The 19,884-nt window shown below is 37.9% G+C and overlaps 3 long non-coding RNA genes across 5 annotated transcripts in view; 2 read left to right on the top strand and 1 right to left on the bottom strand.

Moving 5' to 3' along the window:
• Nucleotides 1-3,283, bottom strand: part of LOC126876934 (uncharacterized) — a 54,916-nt gene extending 51,633 nt beyond the window's left edge. The window contains exon 1 of the long non-coding RNA XR_007694627.1: nt 2,417-3,283. This is a non-coding gene — a long non-coding RNA (uncharacterized LOC126876934). The remainder of the gene's footprint in view (nt 1-2,416) is intronic.
• Nucleotides 3,284-9,337: 6,054 nt separating this feature from the next.
• LOC126876921 (uncharacterized) lies at nt 9,338-10,108 on the top strand. Of its 3 annotated transcripts, XR_007694624.1 has the most exons (4): nt 9,338-9,356; nt 9,666-9,757; nt 9,875-10,019; nt 10,079-10,108. It is a non-coding gene; the product is annotated as an uncharacterized LOC126876921 (long non-coding RNA). The 3 variants fall into 3 exon arrangements; XR_007694623.1 differs by lacking the exons at nt 9,338-9,356; nt 10,079-10,108 and adding an exon at nt 9,546-9,564 and having other exon boundaries at nt 9,875-9,903; XR_007694622.1 differs by lacking the exons at nt 9,338-9,356; nt 10,079-10,108 and having other exon boundaries at nt 9,579-9,757; nt 9,875-9,903.
• On the top strand, nt 10,105-10,580 carry LOC126876920 (uncharacterized). The gene is made up of 2 exons (XR_007694621.1): nt 10,105-10,244; nt 10,311-10,580. It is a non-coding gene; the product is annotated as an uncharacterized LOC126876920 (long non-coding RNA).
• Nucleotides 10,581-19,884: the final 9,304 nt, after the last annotated feature.

Below are 19,884 nucleotides of genomic sequence, written 5' to 3'. Positions count from 1 at the left end.
GCCTTGCACACGACACCGACTCCCAAAATAAAGGATTATGAATTCGGCACGTAGGCATAAGATAAACGAACATCTAGAAGGGCTGGTTCTTGATCGAGGCTTCAGTCTTTCGGTAACAGTTTAATCGCACACTTGTAATCCTATTATAGAATAGAGGTATCTCGAACTCTGGTTCAAGAACCCAACATTTTTTTATTATTATTTTCCCATTACTTTTACGTGACAAGCAAAGCGTAACGATAAACAAACTCCGGGCAAAACAATGTTGCCGCTACGTGCAATCGTCAACCGAGGTTGAATTTAAAGTTTTCGATACTCCCCCGAGTATAAATAAAAGAACACGATCGTTAAGACAGTTAGTATCGAACATTCTTATAGCGAATTAATATCGAACGAACGTAAGCATTACCTTGTATACACATATCGAGCAACACTAAGCGAACGACGACTAATTCTGTACTGCAAATAATTTTAAATACATTTGACTACACTAAGTATCAACTCGTCTGGTCAGTAATCAACAACGCGTTTAATCGTCCTCCACATACATGTTGTATAAGCTACTATGTGTATATTTATTTATGTTTCCCATAGTACAGACGTATTCCTTATTTTATTGTAGCTGTGTAATTTCAGTAGTCTTGCATAAAGGACATCTGTTTTGTTGCAATTGTATCAGCTATTAATTGTAATACTTGAAGCGTTTGTATCTAATCGTCATGCATCTGTGGTGGCACTCGACCATGGAACTTTCCAACGGCTTCGCGACACAAAGCGCTATACCTTCAAAGCGTAAGGCCGACACGCCTAATGTACCATTGATATCCCTACAGCTCTTTCGCCGAATATTCGGAAGAATGCATACGCGGCAACCGTTGCGGACATCTAATAAACGCGTGCGTAGTGGAGATATCGAGGGGCAACAAAGAAAAGAATCCATTTGGTTTCGAATCAAAAATTCATTCTGCCCCGAGCTGCGGAGTGCGAAAGGTTAAGCGTCATAGCGAAGCAAACACAATTAGAGATACGTGATTATTGACTCTTGATAGTTAATCGTTAATCGTTAATCGTTAATTGTTGTTCATCGTTAATCGTTAATTGTTTTTGATCGTTCATCATTAATCGTTAATTGTTGTTGACAGTTAATCGTTAGTCGTTAATTGTTGATCATAAATTGTTGACTGTTGATTGTTAATAATTTAATTAACTTTTTTGTTGAACATCAAGAGTATTTCTGGTGGGCACCTTCACCCACTATCCACCTCACATCGTTATTCTACATACGGAAGGCAAGATTGATATCAAGTTAGAAGGACAGACCGCAAAAGTCTGGTCTCTGCTATTACCACGAGAACTTTCGAGACCGCGCAAGGAAGTGCCGGGCCCCTTGCAACTGGACCCAGTGAAACGAGACCAGCCGTCCGTAAACGCGGCATGTGGCGATGGCTTTAGTATCCTGTCGCATTTTCGTGACGGACAGGGCACCAAGGATCTCTTTCCTTGTGAACACCGGTGTCAATATAAACGTATACCCGTGCAACAAACTACGCGGACCCGCGAACAAAGATACGTACGAGCTGTTCGCGGCGAATCGAGTGGTCGAAGCAAACCGAAAATGCCTTTCGCGAGTCAAAACGCATCGTCTCTGACGCCACAATGTTAGTGTCACGACCGGCATACTTCAAATCCGATGGACTGACGATGGAGATAAAGATGTGGCGGCACTCGGCGACAATCGGCGGCAATATCGCTGAAGTGTCTAATGAACCATCAACATCCCAACGGTCCTTCCGCCGAAGGTTCTAGAAGAAAGAGCACGTGGCAACGGTCGCGGACGCCTAGCAAATGCAAATGCATGGTGGGGATGTTGAGGGATGACAAAAGAAAGTAATCGGATCGAAAGTCAAATCATAAGAGCTTCAGTCTTGGAAAGTCACGCCTAGAGTTTGGAAGTGGATTGTAAAGTGAATTGTTGTTAGAAAAAAAATAAAGTTTCTCTTTTTTATTTACACCTCAAATTTCTTTTTTTATTTGGTTATTTTACGTGACATTAGCGCATCCGGTATCGGCAACAGCGCGTGAACGACAAATGGCAGCCGCTAGGATTCGTTACAAAATCTTTGTCTCCCGTGCGATTAATTCTGTATTTAGAATAATTTTAAATATATTTGACAATATCAAGTATCAACTCGTCACGTCATTATTTAAATCATCAACCACAAATCCAAAAACAGAATAAGGAAAACAGAGAAACGAACAAATAGAAAATTAAGCTGCTAACATGTTTTTCTATAATAATATTTTAACATCAATATTGTAATACGCAATGTGTTATGCCGCCTAAAACATCTGCACGCCAGCCCGCGCGACCGGACAACAACCGACCTGCGTAACGTCACTTCGACCATCAATAAACCTAAGGACTCACCATAACTTTCACTTCCCTGTATTGTTTCGCCATGTGTCTTCAATCCGTTTGTCTTGAAGAATTTCTAAAGCTTAAAAATATTCTCGAAACACAGTCGGTTTTTAGAGAGGTCCTTGGGTTTATTAGTCGCACTTAAAACACGGAGAAAGCGGGTATGCACCCATTAGGAAAATCCGAATAGCCCTGTAATAAAACAAGCTAGGTTTTTCTCACGCACACAGTCATCTATCCACCGCGATGGTAGGAGACTCCCTACTCATCCCTTCGAGCAGTAGTGCAGGTCATGACCAATTAACACCGCGGTTCGTTGCCCTCACTTTTCCTAACGAAAGTGGGAACAACGAATCCGCGTTCTTTAGGCACAGGGGCACACCCACACCGAACTTTTCTTCCGTATTAGAAAAAGAGCGACAGACAGTCTAAAAACTAACGCCTAACGCGGCAGTCTACACATAGCGCGAGAGTCGCATACTTCACGCAAATCTTTTGTCGGTTCTCGGTGTTGTCGAACACACATCTTCTCTCCTAAATATATTATAGTGCTAAGTCCATTAATACATTAATTTCCATTATAAGAGCCCTGCTCTAGCGTACATATCTATCGCATCTTCGTGCGACAAGTTGTTAACTATTTATTTCTCTACGTCAGTGTAATCTAAGTGTTGGAAATATATAATTTATAATTCTGTGAATCACAGTGTTATACAAACTCAATCACCCCTATTATCTCAACGGAAATCAGGGGATCGATCAATTCGTGGTGTCGATTGTTATAATCGTAACGGGGATTTACGACCCCCGTTGACGTCTCTCCTCGCGATTACGTCTCCCCGCAATTGGTCGAAATTTACACAATGTGAAAATGAAAAAATTGGAAGCAACCGAACTACGGATGAAACTAAATCACTTCGCTGCTTGTAAAGATAACTTTTAGTGTTATAAACATAAGTCAAGTAGCAAAGAGCATAAATTGAATTTACCCAAACTCTTCTTGAAATCTGACAAAATGATTCTTTATTTTGTCAAAAAAATCTTTACGTATTTTCCATTCCCATTCGTCGCTTTTTTCAGTGGCGTGTTTATCGCTACGTCGAAACTCCGTCGGGTGGCAGTTAATTTCATTTAAAGTAGAAAACTATTCAGAAACGTGTATATGTTACACAGCAACAAACCAGTCGCCCTGTTATTACCTCGTTCTCAACAGTTCAAATTTCAGGGATAACCGACTACTTAGTATCGACCCAGTACGTCATATTTACTCGCCAAAAGTATTGTAAACGAAAATTGTAACCAGACGTGCCGTTAGTAACTACCATTTTTCGCGAAACTTCTTTTTCATTTGGCGGAAATTTAAACAAACCCCGAAACACCGTGGCGTTTTGCAACTGTCTTTAATCCTTTAAGATAAAAAAGATTGACGCAAAATTTTGACGGGATGAAATTTCACGATATATTCAGGTGAAACGATGCGAAATTAGAGCGAAGCTTATAATGGGAATATAGTTTGCTTGTCTGTTGTCATAAAATGAGATATGCAGAATATATTAAAAAATAGAGTATATGTAATACGAAACTTTATATTATTCATGTTATTATGGACAAAATATCACAATATGTTCGTATATTTAAATCTCATCCGAAAAAGATTATTGTATGTAGAACACAGTTTAACTGTATTTTGAATTCTTGTTTATCAGATCACAATTGATAAGTTGATATTAGGATGATTATCCTCATTTGAAACAATTTTGTGACTGTTACTTGTCAATATACTTTATATCTTATGTACATTTTAAATATAGCACGCAAACTCGAAGTTGCAAGGAACATTAATAAAAATTCAATATTTCAATAACGCCTTTCATGATTATAAATATTTTTTCAAAATGTCGTATCAGTGTTACATCTAGCACCCCCTCCCCCACACACAAAAGTTTACCAATTTATAATATATGTACTAGTAGATTGACAAGTTACGATTTACAGGTTATATAGAATTCTATTTTATGATTTTATAATTTTTCGTTAAATAGAATAATCAAATAACTTGCAATTAGTAAAATTTCATTTGTTTTATCGTCAAACTTGTGCAAGGGAACATATTAATGCTGGTAACTTTAGTGACTTGCAAAATTTCAATAGTGCAAGACAGGCCAAATATTCAATTGCAATTGGTTGCTATCCATATTTTCATCGGTCTTACAATAACCTTATGTTATCAATTATGAATTAAAAAGTTAATGAAATCACAACTCACCCAAGGCCAATGGGTATGACTTCTTTTCGAAGATCGATTGAAATCTCGAGTTTGTTGTTTGAGACATTCAGTTACCACAAGACAAAAATACCACTCCATTACAGCCGACGTAAACAAAACATGACAGATTCTTCCAATTCTCGGACAACAAACATAGGCTTACATACTGTTTTAAAGTCACAGTCTGTCGTTGAACTTTCGCCAAGTAACTTGATACGTACATATACACGTCCCTCGAAATCAGTTTTCGACGAAAATACATACGTGACATGTTATGTTGCAACCGAACGTGAATTTCTCGCGGGAAATAGCCTGATATCGTTTATTTATGCGTCTCTCAAATACGAATTTTACTATACACTTCGTTTAAGGCACGCCATTTTGCAAAACGATTATCGAAAGATTACTGCTTACATCGAGATCGAGAATAGATTCGCAGGAAGCTGGATGCCGCCATTTCTTCCCGCGCTTTACTTTCTTCCGAAGTTGTGATTGGTTGATTTCCTGCTGCCATATTCGGTTTCGCCGAGAATCGTGAACACGTACGCTGGAAGCAATGCGGGGTAATTATTTAATTTATTTCATAATATTATTTAACATATATCGTGAAAAGTTCTGAATATTCGGATTCTTCTGTTATCGTTTCATCGTATGTTAGCATTATCAGCTCTCGATATCGAATTGACAAACAGAATTTTTCTCATACAAAGTAAGTCACATTAAGTATATGTATATGTATAGTCGAAGCAATGCAATTAAAAATTTTTCAATTTTAATTGGTATTATTTATCACAGACATTTTACCGAGCATTCATTTTATAAATCTTATACATATATATATATATATATATATATATATATATATATATATATATATATATATATATATATATATATATATAGAAAACATAAAAAACATATTTTTGATAAAATACACTCACATATATGTCGGATCACGATTCGAATTTTGGGCGCGCGACGACTCTTCATGTGGACTAGCCATCGTTTCACAAAGCCGAGATTTTATTTACACGTATATACAGGTCTATCACTAAGCTTAACAAATAATAAGTACAACTAATAATAAGTCTAACAAACACTAAGCCTAATGAATAATACGATCTACGAATAATTAAATTAAATAATACTATTAGCAATGTTTGAGTTCAAACGAATCCACGGTCACCGGGATAACTCCTTACTAAGCGAAACTAACTTAGACGCAAATGCGATCGTCGAAAATGCTCGATGTATCACTCTCCAAGGCAATCGCAAGAATGCCAGCCTCGTGGAGATTTTTCTCCCTGTACGATTGCATTTTGTTTTCTATACCCGTTTGGAAGCATCGAGAAGGTTCCAAACGCCGTTGCTCGGCACACTCGTTGGAAGCATCGAGAAAGTTCCAAACGCCGTTGCTAGGCAGTTTCTGCCTGGAGTTTTGATTACTAATACAATGTATGTCCCATTGCATCGGCACCTCCGAGGCAACATCACACGTGGCTAGGCCCGCTCTCGAGGCCGCATGCCGCCACAACCACATTTCTCGGAAAACACATACAACCACTCCAGACTTCCGTTAGATAAAACATCCATCCCGTGACCGTGGCTACGTTCAGCGACCGATTGTCACCTCGAACCCAATCTCGCTTATTAGAAATCTTAAGCAATTACAACTATAATAAAATCTAGGCTAAGGTACTAGAGGATGTTCCCAAAATTTCCAAGGAAAGGCTTCGGCTTTCCTTTCATCTCCGACATATATATATATATATATATATATATATATATATATATATATATATATATATATATATATATATATATATATATATATATATATATACCAATATATAATATATATATGAATACACACACACACACGAATATACACACACACATATATATATACAAACAATAGAAATACTTTCGTGTGCTATTATACGTAGTTCGATAGTTTACATTTCACGGGCCCCGTGCTGCACCTGCGTCGGTTTCGTTCCTGTTTCCAACGTATAAGTGTAGCGTCAGTGATTCGCGTGACGCGACGCAACCTTCAACGTTTGTTTTTCTCCGTTTATGCGTTGTGTGTTCGTTTGAATGAAAACGTCGCGAGTGTTGTAACAAAAACCACGGAAAACAGAAGAAGAATACGGGAGCAAAAGGAATTCCAGGCTACAGCAGAATGCCCATTGCCCAACAGGGTTTCGTTCCATGGTATTTCAAGGAGGTAAGCTACCTCTTTTAGTACGCTTCAAGGCGCCTCTTTCCAACCAATTAATTTGCGTCCAACACCATTTTAACTTCGTATACTCAGAGAAAATATCGTTCTTTTGTATTTTCTAACTCTGATCTATGTATAAATTTACTGCGACGGGTCATTTCTACGGATTAACGTATCTTATAAAAACGTTGCGTGAAATGTTAATAATATATAAGTCTTGAAACATTTGTACTGATTTCATAGAGGAACGTAGTTGGTACCTTCCGGGTGGCATATTGTATGCTTGTTACATGAACTTTCCAAATATCTTATAGTTAAATGGTTGGATTGTTTACTAGAATAAGCAACACAACATTGTTTTTGATTTATTGTGAATGAATTTATAGAATCATATTATTTTACACATATACACTATCGCGCAAAAGTATCCCAACATTTGATTACTTTTGATATTATGTTATTTAATTGCACAATCAAATTGATAGTATGTGCCGATATATAATGATTACGATCTGTATTATTATCTTATTGCTATGATGTGGTTTTAACATAGGTCGTAACAAAACGGTCAAAAAAATTCTTTATTCTCAGACTCTGTAGCCTGTAAGAAACGAATTAATTAATTAAGAATCTCGTTGTAACCTACAGGTTCGGAAAAGGCTGATAGGCTTTGGTCTACGTGGTGGTTGGGAATTTTCATTCGTTTCGAGTTCGCTTAGCTGATAAATAGTGAATGTGCATTTCTTCCAAAATAAAGAAGAAAGCGAAGTCGATAGAAACGTGGGTCAAATTTGAAATCATTTCTCGATTATGTGGAGGTTGATTAAACGCGTTGGTGTATATAGTGATGAGACGAGTTGATATTTGGTGTAGTCAAATGTATTTAAAACTATCGGCAGTACTCTTCTAACGATCTCCCTTTAACGAATTTAAATTCGACTTCGGTTGACGGTTGCGCGTAGCGGCGATATTGTTCTGTCTGGAGTTTGTTTATTATCAAGTTTCGTACCTCGAGACGGTATCAATGCCCCGAGGCAAAACAACAACATGAGTTACTCTCGATTCGCATCGTCCTATGACTCATATGCCGCTACAATATGCAATCGAATAAAGTGATAAATAGCTTGCAGATGTTTACGCGTCTCTGAAAATGTTAAAAGATATAACATGTTTAACGCGAAGTATTCGTGATAATATTCGCTGCAATTTGAAATATCTGCGTGCAGTCTCGTAGGTTTTGAATAAAAATTTATCTTTTATCGAAAAATACATACATGTTTTGGCCTATATATAGCTTTGTACTCTTGTAACCTAAAAGAGAAGTCGAAAAAAAGTGATGTTGACTCTTGCAGTAAAAAATTCATTTATGTCAATACTACGTTTAGAAATGCACCAAGAGAAGCAAGACAAATTATTGACGAAACACAAGATAGTCATTTCAAATCCAAAAGAAAAACGCAACTAAAATAATATGTAGATAGCTATTAAGGCAATAAATAATAAAGTCATTGAAATGATCCATCATTTCAAACTAATATCGCTTCTCTTTACTTCAGAACTGCTATAAACATTTTAAATATCATTTATGTCTTGGTTCCCTTGCGAAGTTCTCGAAGAATTCGTCAAATGATGTCATGAACAATATAAATAATCGTAAAAAATCTATATTTGTGTTTAAAAAATAGGCGAATAAAGAGAAATAGGATAATCGAGACCGGCGAAAAAGGATCAACCAACATCCCGCATCTGATACAAGCGGAAGAGAAATCAATTTCTATCATGTCGCACGGCGAACAAGAACGCAAATACGGAATCTTTTGTATAATACTACTCCAAACTCTGTTGAGTCGCAGTAATAATAATAATCGGGTGTTGACTTCTGCTCGTTTTTACTTGAAGTTTGCTCGTTACCTCTTTGAAATTTGGTGGATCGTTTTCTGTCGAAACCCGTTCCATCTGACGTTAAAATCAATAAAAACAATATTACGATAAAGACTTTTATCTCCATTGTTGTCAACTTCCGTCAAGTCTTCGTTTTCTGCTCGCTGGATATAATACGGATTCCCAAAAACTTTCTTCGTATGAAATTTTACTAATGTACATTTATCAAACATTGCACATTTTAAAATAGGTTATCATTATAAGATTAAAAAAAAATAGCTAAAAATATCTTGAAACAAAAGAAACCAATTTTGAAGTTTGTTAGTCCGGAAATGTCATGGTAGGAAGGTATACTTCGATATTACTTTTACTATCGATAGGCGTCGCCGTCGTTGCTGTTATCATATACGAGACACAACAAATCACGAAATTGACAAATCACCGGTGATCTCCTCGAGTCGCAGTTCGAACGTTTCACAAATAAGTTAAAGAATTAAACTTTAGATATAGTGGTAAAATTTATTGTATGAATCCAACAGAGTGACGGTTCAGAGTGTTATAACAAAGAGGTATAGAACGCTGATTTGGGAGACTTCTTGTACTGAGGTTTTAGTCCCTCTGAAGCGGTTATCGTCGGGTGTATATCAGAGGCGCCTATCCGTTGCTATCTGGTTATTGTTTCGATAGCTGCGGCATGTAGGATGTTTTGTCTACTCTATTAGTGCTTCTAAGCGTGTGATACTGTCGACGATTCGCCTGTGCATGATTATACATTGAGTAAACGGATAGCCTGAGTTGGAGTTTTGATGATTAGGATAATCGAAATAATTCATAGCCATGGTAATATTTTAACTAATTTATTTTGTTGTCTTTTATAGGCCACTGCAATGAGAAAAGAATTCCTGAAGCCAAAGAAAATGATACATCCAAATAGCAGAAAGTCTATCGCTATTACGAAAAAAGCCAAAAAGTAAATACAATTACTATTAAATTATGTGATTTTGTTATGTACATTTCATTTATTTTATATGATTATATAATACTTTTGTGTAATAAAGAAGGAAATGGACAATGTGTTTTGTTTCAGAATATCAAATAGACAGAAGGCAGAAATGTCCTGCTTGATAAAACAGAATTCAATAGGAGAGAAAATATCGTGGATCAGAAACAATATGATTCCAGGCGTGTGACCCTATACTCCAGAGATAACTGCAAGTTTGTTAGAAACGGAGGTAAAACAAAAATGTATACACATGATGATACAGAGATTGTACATTAAAGATGTGATTAGTTATAGTTCTATATTTGATCCAAAGGTATGCAGCAAGAAATGATGAAGAAATGGAAGAAATTACTATTAAAAGGTCTATAGGTAGCAACAGGAGTAGACAGCATGCTAGGAGGGAACATATAATTAGAGTAGAAAGAACTAGGAGAATATCATACACGTGGAATAGGTAAAGAATTACAGCCAAATTTATTTTCAATATATCCTGATGTACAAACCCTCCTTTATTTTTCAGAAATTTCTGATATTTTAAATGCAACTCAATGTGAAATGTTATTGAATTGGAATAATGAATTACAGTGTGCGAATAATTTTAAATTTATAAGGTTTGGCGAGAAAGATTTAAAGAAAGTATTAGAGCTAAGAAAAAGAATGAAAATAAGCCATATTAGACTATCCAAATCTCTATTAGCTATGCCTGTAAACAAGAAGAATTTATTCAGCAAGCCAATTGATTTAGATGAAAATAGTGTAATGGAAATAGAATAAATTCTGTAGATATGTCTTTTTATCTTTCATCTCTATTTAAAAACAAGAAAACAGAAGAAAAGCGAACAGTTTCGTCCTTTTTTGTTTGCGAAATGCTAGAAACCGCATTTCGTCTTGCTCTTATCTCCCACGAGAAACAGTCACGTCACAAGATACAAGAGTACGATAGAAGAGAAAAGAAAATGTTCGATTGTGAAATATACAACAAAACTGAAACATGCAGATGAATCACGTGCACGTTATGAATATTCTGCATCGTTTCTCCGCCTTTCCTTCATTTTTTTCGCTAGCTGCTCCATTATTTAAGAACGAAGATATAGTAATTACTCTCAAAGTTGTACATTTCGAAATGGTAGGAAAATCAATAGTACAATGATAAATATACGATTTTAAAAGCTTTTTAGATTTCTTACATACTTAGCATTAATCAAATAGCTTAGTATATAAAAGAGTTTACTTATGTCGCATGTTATAAATGCAGCTGCGTTCGTTACAACAATTCCAATTCCAAGGAATTTCTCTCGAAGATCGCAGTGAAGAATTTGCTTTGTTAAATTATTACTGGTATACTTCGTCAACTTGTGGTATATCGATACAATTTGTCAACCATCACTTTTAATAGCTTCTCGCTAATAAAAACATTTCGTACCTATTTAATAAGAAGCAGTATATTCTTAATTATTTAGAAATTTACTTAATGATGTTTAAAAATACGAATATGTTTAAAAATTATAATGTAAATATATATATTTCATTTCATGTTTTACTAATATATCTCTAATTTAGATTAAATATCTGAAACTTGAAAGAAACTTTTAAAACTTTCAATACATCGCATACGTTTCAAATTTAGTGCATAGTTACATATATATATACGATCGATCTTACTCGATCATCTTACTCGAAGAACAGGGTCTGCGTGTGGCGAGCTACGGGACAGGGACCGTTGAAATGTTTACTGTCGAGTGTTACAACTATTTCCTTCTTAAGGAGAGTTATAGAATTATTCCATGCCTTTGTTAGACAAAGCGTTCATCCTGTGACCGCGGCTACGTTCGGCGACTGACTGTCGCCTCGAGCCCAAGCTCATTATCACAACTCTCGAACAATTACAATCGGATTGAATAACTACAATTGTTCAATTACAGCTATAGTAGACTCTAGGTTACAATGTTGCGGGATTATCCAAAATTCCAAAGGCTCCGGTGTTCTTTCATCTCCGACAAATATATTATGGTATAGTTCCTATTTTCCGACCGCATGGAAGAAAAATAGGACAGCCTTAATACCAAAGGCTAATAAAGATGGAAATATGGTCGAGAACTGGCGACCAATTACGATCGGCCCAATTCTAGGCCGCATTTTCTCATCAATCCTCGATGGGCGGCTAAGACGGGGTATAGATCAAAATATAAGGCTGTTGAGATATGTGTAATTTTCTGTGCTGGACTGAGTTAAGTAATAGAAATACTTATATGTATATATCAGTGTGTGGAAGTATGTGTGTGTGCGCAGCGTCTCGAAACAAAGGAATGTAAACAGTCAGTTGGTTAATAGTCGTCGATGAAGAGTCGGGTGTAGAAGGTGCTGAGACGCGTGCAAGTGTATCGATAAATATATATAGAATCGTCCATGTAATAAATATATCATTATTTTAGTAATAACTGTCAATATAAATTTAATGTTCCTATAACATTATTTCGGCTTCAAAGATCCACAATTCTCAACATGGTAGAAGATCGTGGTTGCCGAGATTTAAGGTTATGGAACCACGTGTAACCGGGAGTGAATGTATAAAAGTCGATTTATAAAAAGGAATAAAAAATTGGAAATAAGTTCTGAAGAGATAAAAAGGCTATTGGTAGAACAAATAAAAAGATTTTGGATAATAAAGAGAAATATTTTTTGAAAAAAAAAAAAAAAAAAAAAGGTGTGAATATAGAAAACGAATCAAGATGCCAAGGGACGACGAAATTAAGGTTCAAATATTCGATGGACGCGATTACAGAATGTGGAAGAAAAGAATATTAATGTATCTAAAGTGTAAAAAATGTTATGAACCGGCTACACGAGAGAAAATGGACACGGATGCGCAAGATAAGTGGGATGAAAAGAATCAATGGGCGATGAACTACATCTATAGTAGTATAACGAATGAGCAATTAGAATTTGTTGGTGATCAAGACACTGCTTTAAAAATAATGCAAAAGTTTGATGAGATGTATATGAAGGAATCAACAGCAGTGCAAATTTGTATAAGAAGTAGACTAGGCATGATGAGGTTGAAAGACTTTGAAGAATCAAATTCATTTTTCACGGAATTTGAAAAAACTATCAATGAATTAAAGAGTGCCGGTGCAAATGTAAGCGAACGTGAAAAACTCGACTACATGCTGAAAGCACTACCAGAATCATTGAGCTATGTTGGTGACTTAATCGACTCAGTGAAAGAAAGTGATCGGACTTGTGAATTTTTGAAAAATAAAATTATAATGTGGGAAACGCGTAGCAAGAAAGAAAGTGATAGAACAAAGTCAAATGTATTTACAGCCGAAAAAAAGGACATAAAGTGCTATGGCTGTGGAAAGTACGGTCACATGGCAAAAAATTGCACAAACACGTATAGAGGCGGAAACAATGGCGCAAACAATGGAAGAACGCAACAGCAAGGAGGTGCGTATCAGCCGCAGTAGAATAGGGGTCGCGGCGGACGAAGTTTTGGCCAAAGAAGACGAGGATACGGCCAACGAGGATTTGGCCAACGAGGACAAAGCAGAGGCCGGCAACAACGCTACTACGAGGCAAGTCAACACGACGCAAATTATTCACACAACGAGGGCTACGACAACCAAGAAATTGGATCTTTCCTAACGAGAGTAGAGCGCGAAAATAATAAAAATGAAATTACGGTATGTACTAGCGATACGCGAAAAATAGATTGGATATTGGATAGTGGATGTTCAGATCACATTATATATAATGACTCTTATTTTGTTGAGTACGAAAATTTAAAAAACCCGATAAATGTGAAGTTAGGAGACGGTAGAATTCTAAAAGGAACAAAAGTCGGAAAAATTTTAACTTACTTTGAAGTAAACAAAAGGAGGATTAAAATTACAATGTCTAATGTATTTTACGTGAAAGAAATGGATAATAACTTAATTAGCTATGCGAGAGTAACGAATGAAAATAAGATAGTCTCAGCAGGAAATACTTTAAAGATATATAACAAATACAGAAAGTTGATAGGGATAGCATTCAAAGATCATGGTTTATATAAGATAAGTAGTTACATTGAAGGGCAAGAATCTCATGCTAAAAATGTAGAAATGTACCCTTCCAAAATAACCGTAGAAGAGCACGCGAGATTTTAGAATTAGTACATACCGATTTAAATGGACCTCATAATAATACCGGGTTTGATGGATCCAAATATTTCTTGACATTTATAGATGACTACAGTAAGTGTGCATTGATTTATACTTTGAAATCAAAAGGTGAAGTTTACAATTGCTCCCTTGATTACATAAACAAAGTCGAAAATCTTACTGGTAAAAAGATAAAGAGATTAAGATACGATAATGGAAAAGAATATATGAACAAAAGCATGTACAATCTAACTAGGGAAAAGGGAATTGTCGTAGAACCATGCCCACCTTATGTTCACGAGTTAAATGGAACAGCTGAGCGCTACAATAGAACAATCATGAATTCCGCTAGATGCTTATTACATGATTCAAAGCTGAATATTAAATATTGGCCGGAAATAGTTAGAGCCGCGGCGTACTTAAAAAATAGAACCGTTACAAACACATATGAAAATAAAACACCATTTGAAATATTTTTAAAAAGGAAACCGAATATAAATAATTTAAGATTGTACGGAAGTAGAGTTTTCGTAAGAATACCCGAAGTTAAAAGAAATTCGAAATGGGACAAAAAAGCAGACACTGGGATACTTGTAGGTTATGAAAACAATGGATATAGGATACTAGTTAATAATAAAATTGTAATTGCAAGACACGTAGAATTTATAGGTGAAGATGATAATTTAGTAGGATTTCGAGGAGAAGATGGACCAGGCAATGAGACAGAAAAGGGTTTTGACGAACATTCGGATGTAAACGAAAAGGTCGAGCAGGTTGCAATAAAAAAAGAGAGAAATTTAAGTAACGAATCAGAAGAAAAACTTGAGGACACAGAAAGTAATTTGAGAAGGTCAGGACGGGAAAGAAAGAAACCTCAAAGATATGGCCAAACGAGCTCATATTTCATTTATGTGAATATAGTTAGTGCACACAGTCCTCAAACCTATGAAGAAGCTTTAGGTGGAGATGACAGCGGTTCATGGAAAGAAGCAATGGATCGAGAATGAATAGTTTAATGAAAAATAAGACCTGGCAATTAGTAGAAAAACCAAAAGACAAAAAAGTATTAGACTTGAAATGGATATATACGAATAAATCTGATAATCGTAAGAAAGCGCGACTAGTTGTTCGAGGCTTCCAACAAAAAGAAGTACTGGAAGATTTATACTCTCCAGTAGCAAAAATGCAAACGTTGAAGTTATTACTATCTTATTGTTGTCAATATGGTTTGACGATTATGCAAATGGATGTAGAAACAGTTTTCTTAAACGGAACTATAAAATCGGAAGTATTTGTAAAACAACCTATAGGTTACGACGATAAAAGCGGGAAAGTATGTAAATTATCAAAAGCGTTATATGGATTGCGTGAAAGTTCAAGAGCTTGGTATGAATGTTTCGACGAATATATGAAAAAATTAGGATTTCAAAGAAGTAAGAGTGATTATTGTCTGTATATGAAGTATGAGAGCGATGATGTTATATATTTAATTCTATTCGTAGACGACTTATTAATATGTGGAAAAAACATAAGAAAAATCGATGAAATTAAAAAAAAATTGTCAAACAAATTTTTGATGAAGGACTTGGGTGAAGTAAAGACTTACGTAGGAATAAACATTGAATACGATAATAAGAAGTGTGAGATGAAACTGGATCAAAGTAGTTATATAGAGTCATTAGCGAAACATTATAGTATAGAAAACAGCAAATTATATTTTACACCAATGTAACAAAACTTAAGTTTAGAACCCGCACAATCAGCTTTAGACGATATAAGATATAGAAATCTCATAGGAGCTTTGTTATATATTAGTACTGGAACAAGATTAGACGTTAGCTATAGTGTAAATTATTTAAGTCGATTTCAAAACAGTTACAACGAGACCCACTATAAATATGCAGCACAAAAAATTAAGGAGGTGTGTTGAGATATGTGTAATTTTCTGTGCTGGACTGAGTTAAGTGCGTAGTAGAAATACTTATATGTATATATCAGTGTGTGGAAGTATGTGTGTGTGCGCAGCGTCTCGAAACAAAGGAATGTAAACAGTCAGTCGGTTAAGAGTCGTCGATGAAGAGTAGGGTGTAGAAGGTTCTGAGACGCGTGCAAGTGTGTATCGATAAATATATATAGAATCGTCCATGTAATAAATATATCATTATTTTAGTAATAACTGTCAATATACATTTAATGTTCCTATAACATTATTTCGGCTTCAAAGATCCACAATTCTCAACAAAGGCGCAAAGGATTTACATCCGAAAGTGGATGTAAAATCAATATTGACCTAATGAGCGCAGCCTTAAATTATAGTAAAAGAAATCGAAGGGGAATTTTCACAATATTGGACATCTCTAAGGCCTTCGATACTATACCCCATTCAGCTATAAAACCATGTCTGGCGAGAAAAGGCGTTCCGACCCCCATAATTGAAATTATAAATGAAATGTACAAAGGATGTAAAACTACGATCAAAGCGAATAATAATATAGGGGTCGAGGTAGAAATTCTCAGAGGAGTCAAGCAGGGTGATCCTTTATGACCGCTGCTATTTTACTTGTATCTCGAACCGCTGCTTGAAGTAATCGAAAAGAATATCGGTGGCATTAATATAAATGAAGGGAACAAAGTCTCTGTGTTGGCCTTCGCAGACGATATCGTCTTGCTTGGTGAAAATACGAGGGCGGCACAAAGCCAGATAGACGAGCTTCAGAAATACCTGGAGAGGTCGGGGCATGAAAATATCAGCAGAGAAAAGTCAAATGTTCCAGGTAATAGCGAAAAAGACACCTGGTTTATTAAAGACCCGGCAATAAAAATTGGTAAATTAAGGATACCCGGAAGAATCCCAGAAAGAGCCTTCAGGTATTTGGGTGCTAAAGTTGGGAGTGGGGGAGGCATGAGGTAGATTTGTCCCATATCACGAATATACAATACAAGCAAGCGATAGAGAATCTGATTCGAAATTATAAGCCGCAGAAAACGCTCGAAGTAGGGGTTGAAATGAATCTAATATTACAAGATGATCTTCCCGGTTATGAAAGACCGCGAAGGTTATCCCCGCAAGATAAGGTCGAAGTCAACGGTCAGATCAAAATGTGGCTGAATGACGGAATAATACGCCAGTCACATTCCGACTATGCAAGCCGGATCGCGTTGATTGAAAAAAAAGATGGTTCAACTAGAATTTGCATCGACTATAGGCGACTGAATCGAAAGGTAGTGAAAGACAGATACCCGCTACCCTTGATCGAGGATCAATTAGATTTGTCACAGGGATCGATAGTATTCAGTACGTTGGACCCCAGGAATAGATTCTTTCGTGTTCCTGTGGGAGAAAGTAGCAGGAAATATACAGCATTTACAGTTCCTACAGTATGAATTTATTAGTGTGCCGTTCGGATTATGCAATTCACCAGCTGTTTTCCAGAAATTCATAAACGCAGTTTTCAAAGGATTGATCGTGACAGGGCATGTGCTGACATGGCAACCTGATGAAAAGCATCCTGTCTTCCTTGGAGCAGTGTGGGGATCACAAGGAAACAGGAAGAAGGAGAAGGAGAGAGCCTGTCGAGGTTTAAAAAAGGGCAGACAGGGCAGAGATGAAGAGAGAAGTGACGATAGCTAAGGGCGGATACCCAAAAAGAAAGATAGTATCGCCGGCTGAAATTATGAGAGTTGGGGAGTATAAGAGGCCCCGAAGAGGAGAGGTCACATACGCCGAGGCGTGTGGGAGGGAGAACAGAGCGATAAGGGGTGACTTCAGCGAGGACTCCGAAGGGTGAATGAGGGTAGAAAAAAGGAAGAGGAAGAGGAAAGCTCCCTTAGAGCAAGCTACCCCGATGGTGCGTCCGGGAAATAAACGGCAGGTTGGTGCCGAAGAGAGAGACGTACCAAGGAACAGGAGGAGGAAGGAAGCCATTCTAATTAAGGTGGAGGAAGGGAAGGTTGCGAATGACTTCATGTTTATAAGAGGATAATGGAGGTGAGGAGTTCATTGGAGGGAGCCACGGGGGTCCGTAGGACGAGAGCGGGCCTAATTGAATTCGATAGGACGGTGGTGGTTAGCGAGGAGGCGGCTAAATTGAGAGCCGCCTTGAGTGATAGTACGAAGGTGGCCGCTCTGGTGCACAGGGCGACCCTACAAATAAGGAACATCGATCCCCTCACCAGCAAAGAAGAGCTGGTGGACGAGATCAGGTCGCAGTGGGCAATTGAGGAGAATGCGGATATAGAAGTCAAATCTATAAAAGCGGCACCATGGGGCACGCAAGAGGCGGTGGTGGTCCGCCCAGCGAGTGGAGTGCCTAGTGACGAGAGAGAGGAGGCTGAGAACGGGGTTAACGATAGCTTCTGTAAGGCAGATAGCTAATATTCGGCGTTGTTATAGGTGCCACATGTTGGGGCATGTGGCGGCAGGGTGTACTGCTGCATGTCATGGCAGGGAGTCGTGTAGGAGGAGCGGCAGCGCTGAGCATATAATGAGAGATTGTGATAAAGAGCCGAGATGCGCAATGTGCCTGAAACATGGTGGCATAAATGCAAGGCATGTAACGGGTTCGTTGGCGTGCCCTATGGAGCGTTTAGGTGTTAGGAATAGACGGGGGCCCAGTTAGGGTTCTACAAATAAATCTAAATAGATGCAGGCTTGCGCAAGAGCTAATGATGCAGTGCGTATGCGAAAGCAGGGTGGACATTGTGGTCATCTCCGAGCCCTATAGGCAGTTGCCATTTTGGTTTAATGACGAGGGTGGGGATGCATCGATATGGGTCACGCTGTTTAATGGAAAACATGCGGCAAGCGAGATCCTGATAAGAAATGTAGGGATTGTAAGGTTCAGGGTTTGTGACGTATTTTGCGTCAGTGGGTATTGTTCCCCTAATAAGAGTAAGGGCCAGTTCAACGATTATTTGAAGGAACTGGAAGGGATCATAAAGGAGGGGAGAAAAAGAGCACCGGCGATTATGGTGACTTTAATGCGAAATCCACGGTGGGGGGGGGGGGGGGGTCTAAGACGGACCGTAGGGGAACATGTCTGCTGGACGTTACAACGAGGAACGAGCTTATACCTATTAGGACAACGGGAAACTATTCCTTTCTGAGAAATGAAAGGACTAGTTTCCCGGATATACTTAGTGTTAATAGACGAATAAGGCTGAGTTGGAGGGGGAGTAGGGTCCTAGGTTGGTACTCAGCCTCTGACCATTTTTATATTGAGCATAAGTTTAGGGATAATATTAAGCGAGTGGAGGGTGGCGCCTTTAAATACTTGACAAAAGAGATGGATGTAGAGGGTTTTTTAAACAAATATGACGGAGTCTATGACGAAAATGGTTTTAAATTTGACGAGACGGCATGCGGCGAAGGGCTGCACATGAGTCTGGAGCATACGTGTGCCGTGGACTTGAAGAGGAGATACCCGGCGAGTGCGAAGAGGAGCGCCAACTATTGGTGGAGCGATGAGCTCGCTACGTTAAGGAGCGAACTCTAAGAGCTAGAAAAAGAGCCCAGCGAGCGGTGGCGGCCCGCAAGGATGATGCCGAGGTCCTGGTGGCCGAATTCAAGGATGCTAGGAGGCGGCTGAAAAGGGCGATCGGGCGTAGCAAGGAGGAGAGTTGGAAGAAGCGAACTGCACAGGAAGAGACATCGATCCTACCTGGCGAAGAAGGAGGGTTAGGCATCGAGGAAGTAGACATGAGGATGGCCGTTGGGAAATGCGATTCCAGGAAGGCGGCTGGAGTGGATGGGATTCCTGGCACTGTAGTGAGATTATTGGCGGAGCAAAAGCCTAGCGTTCTCCTGACAGTGCTCAACGGAATAAATACCTATGGAAAAATACCGGCGGTATGGAAATAGGCTAGGGTGGTACTAATACCCAAGCCTGGCAAAGATACTGCGACGTCATCGGCGTATAGGCCGATTAGCATATTGTCGGCGTTGAGAAAGGT

Source organism: Bombus huntii, unplaced genomic scaffold (assembly GCF_024542735.1).
Source record: "Bombus huntii isolate Logan2020A unplaced genomic scaffold, iyBomHunt1.1 ctg00000106.1, whole genome shotgun sequence".
NCBI lineage: Eukaryota > Metazoa > Arthropoda > Insecta > Hymenoptera > Apidae > Bombus > Bombus huntii.
This window is presented reverse-complemented; position numbering and strand designations above follow the sequence as displayed.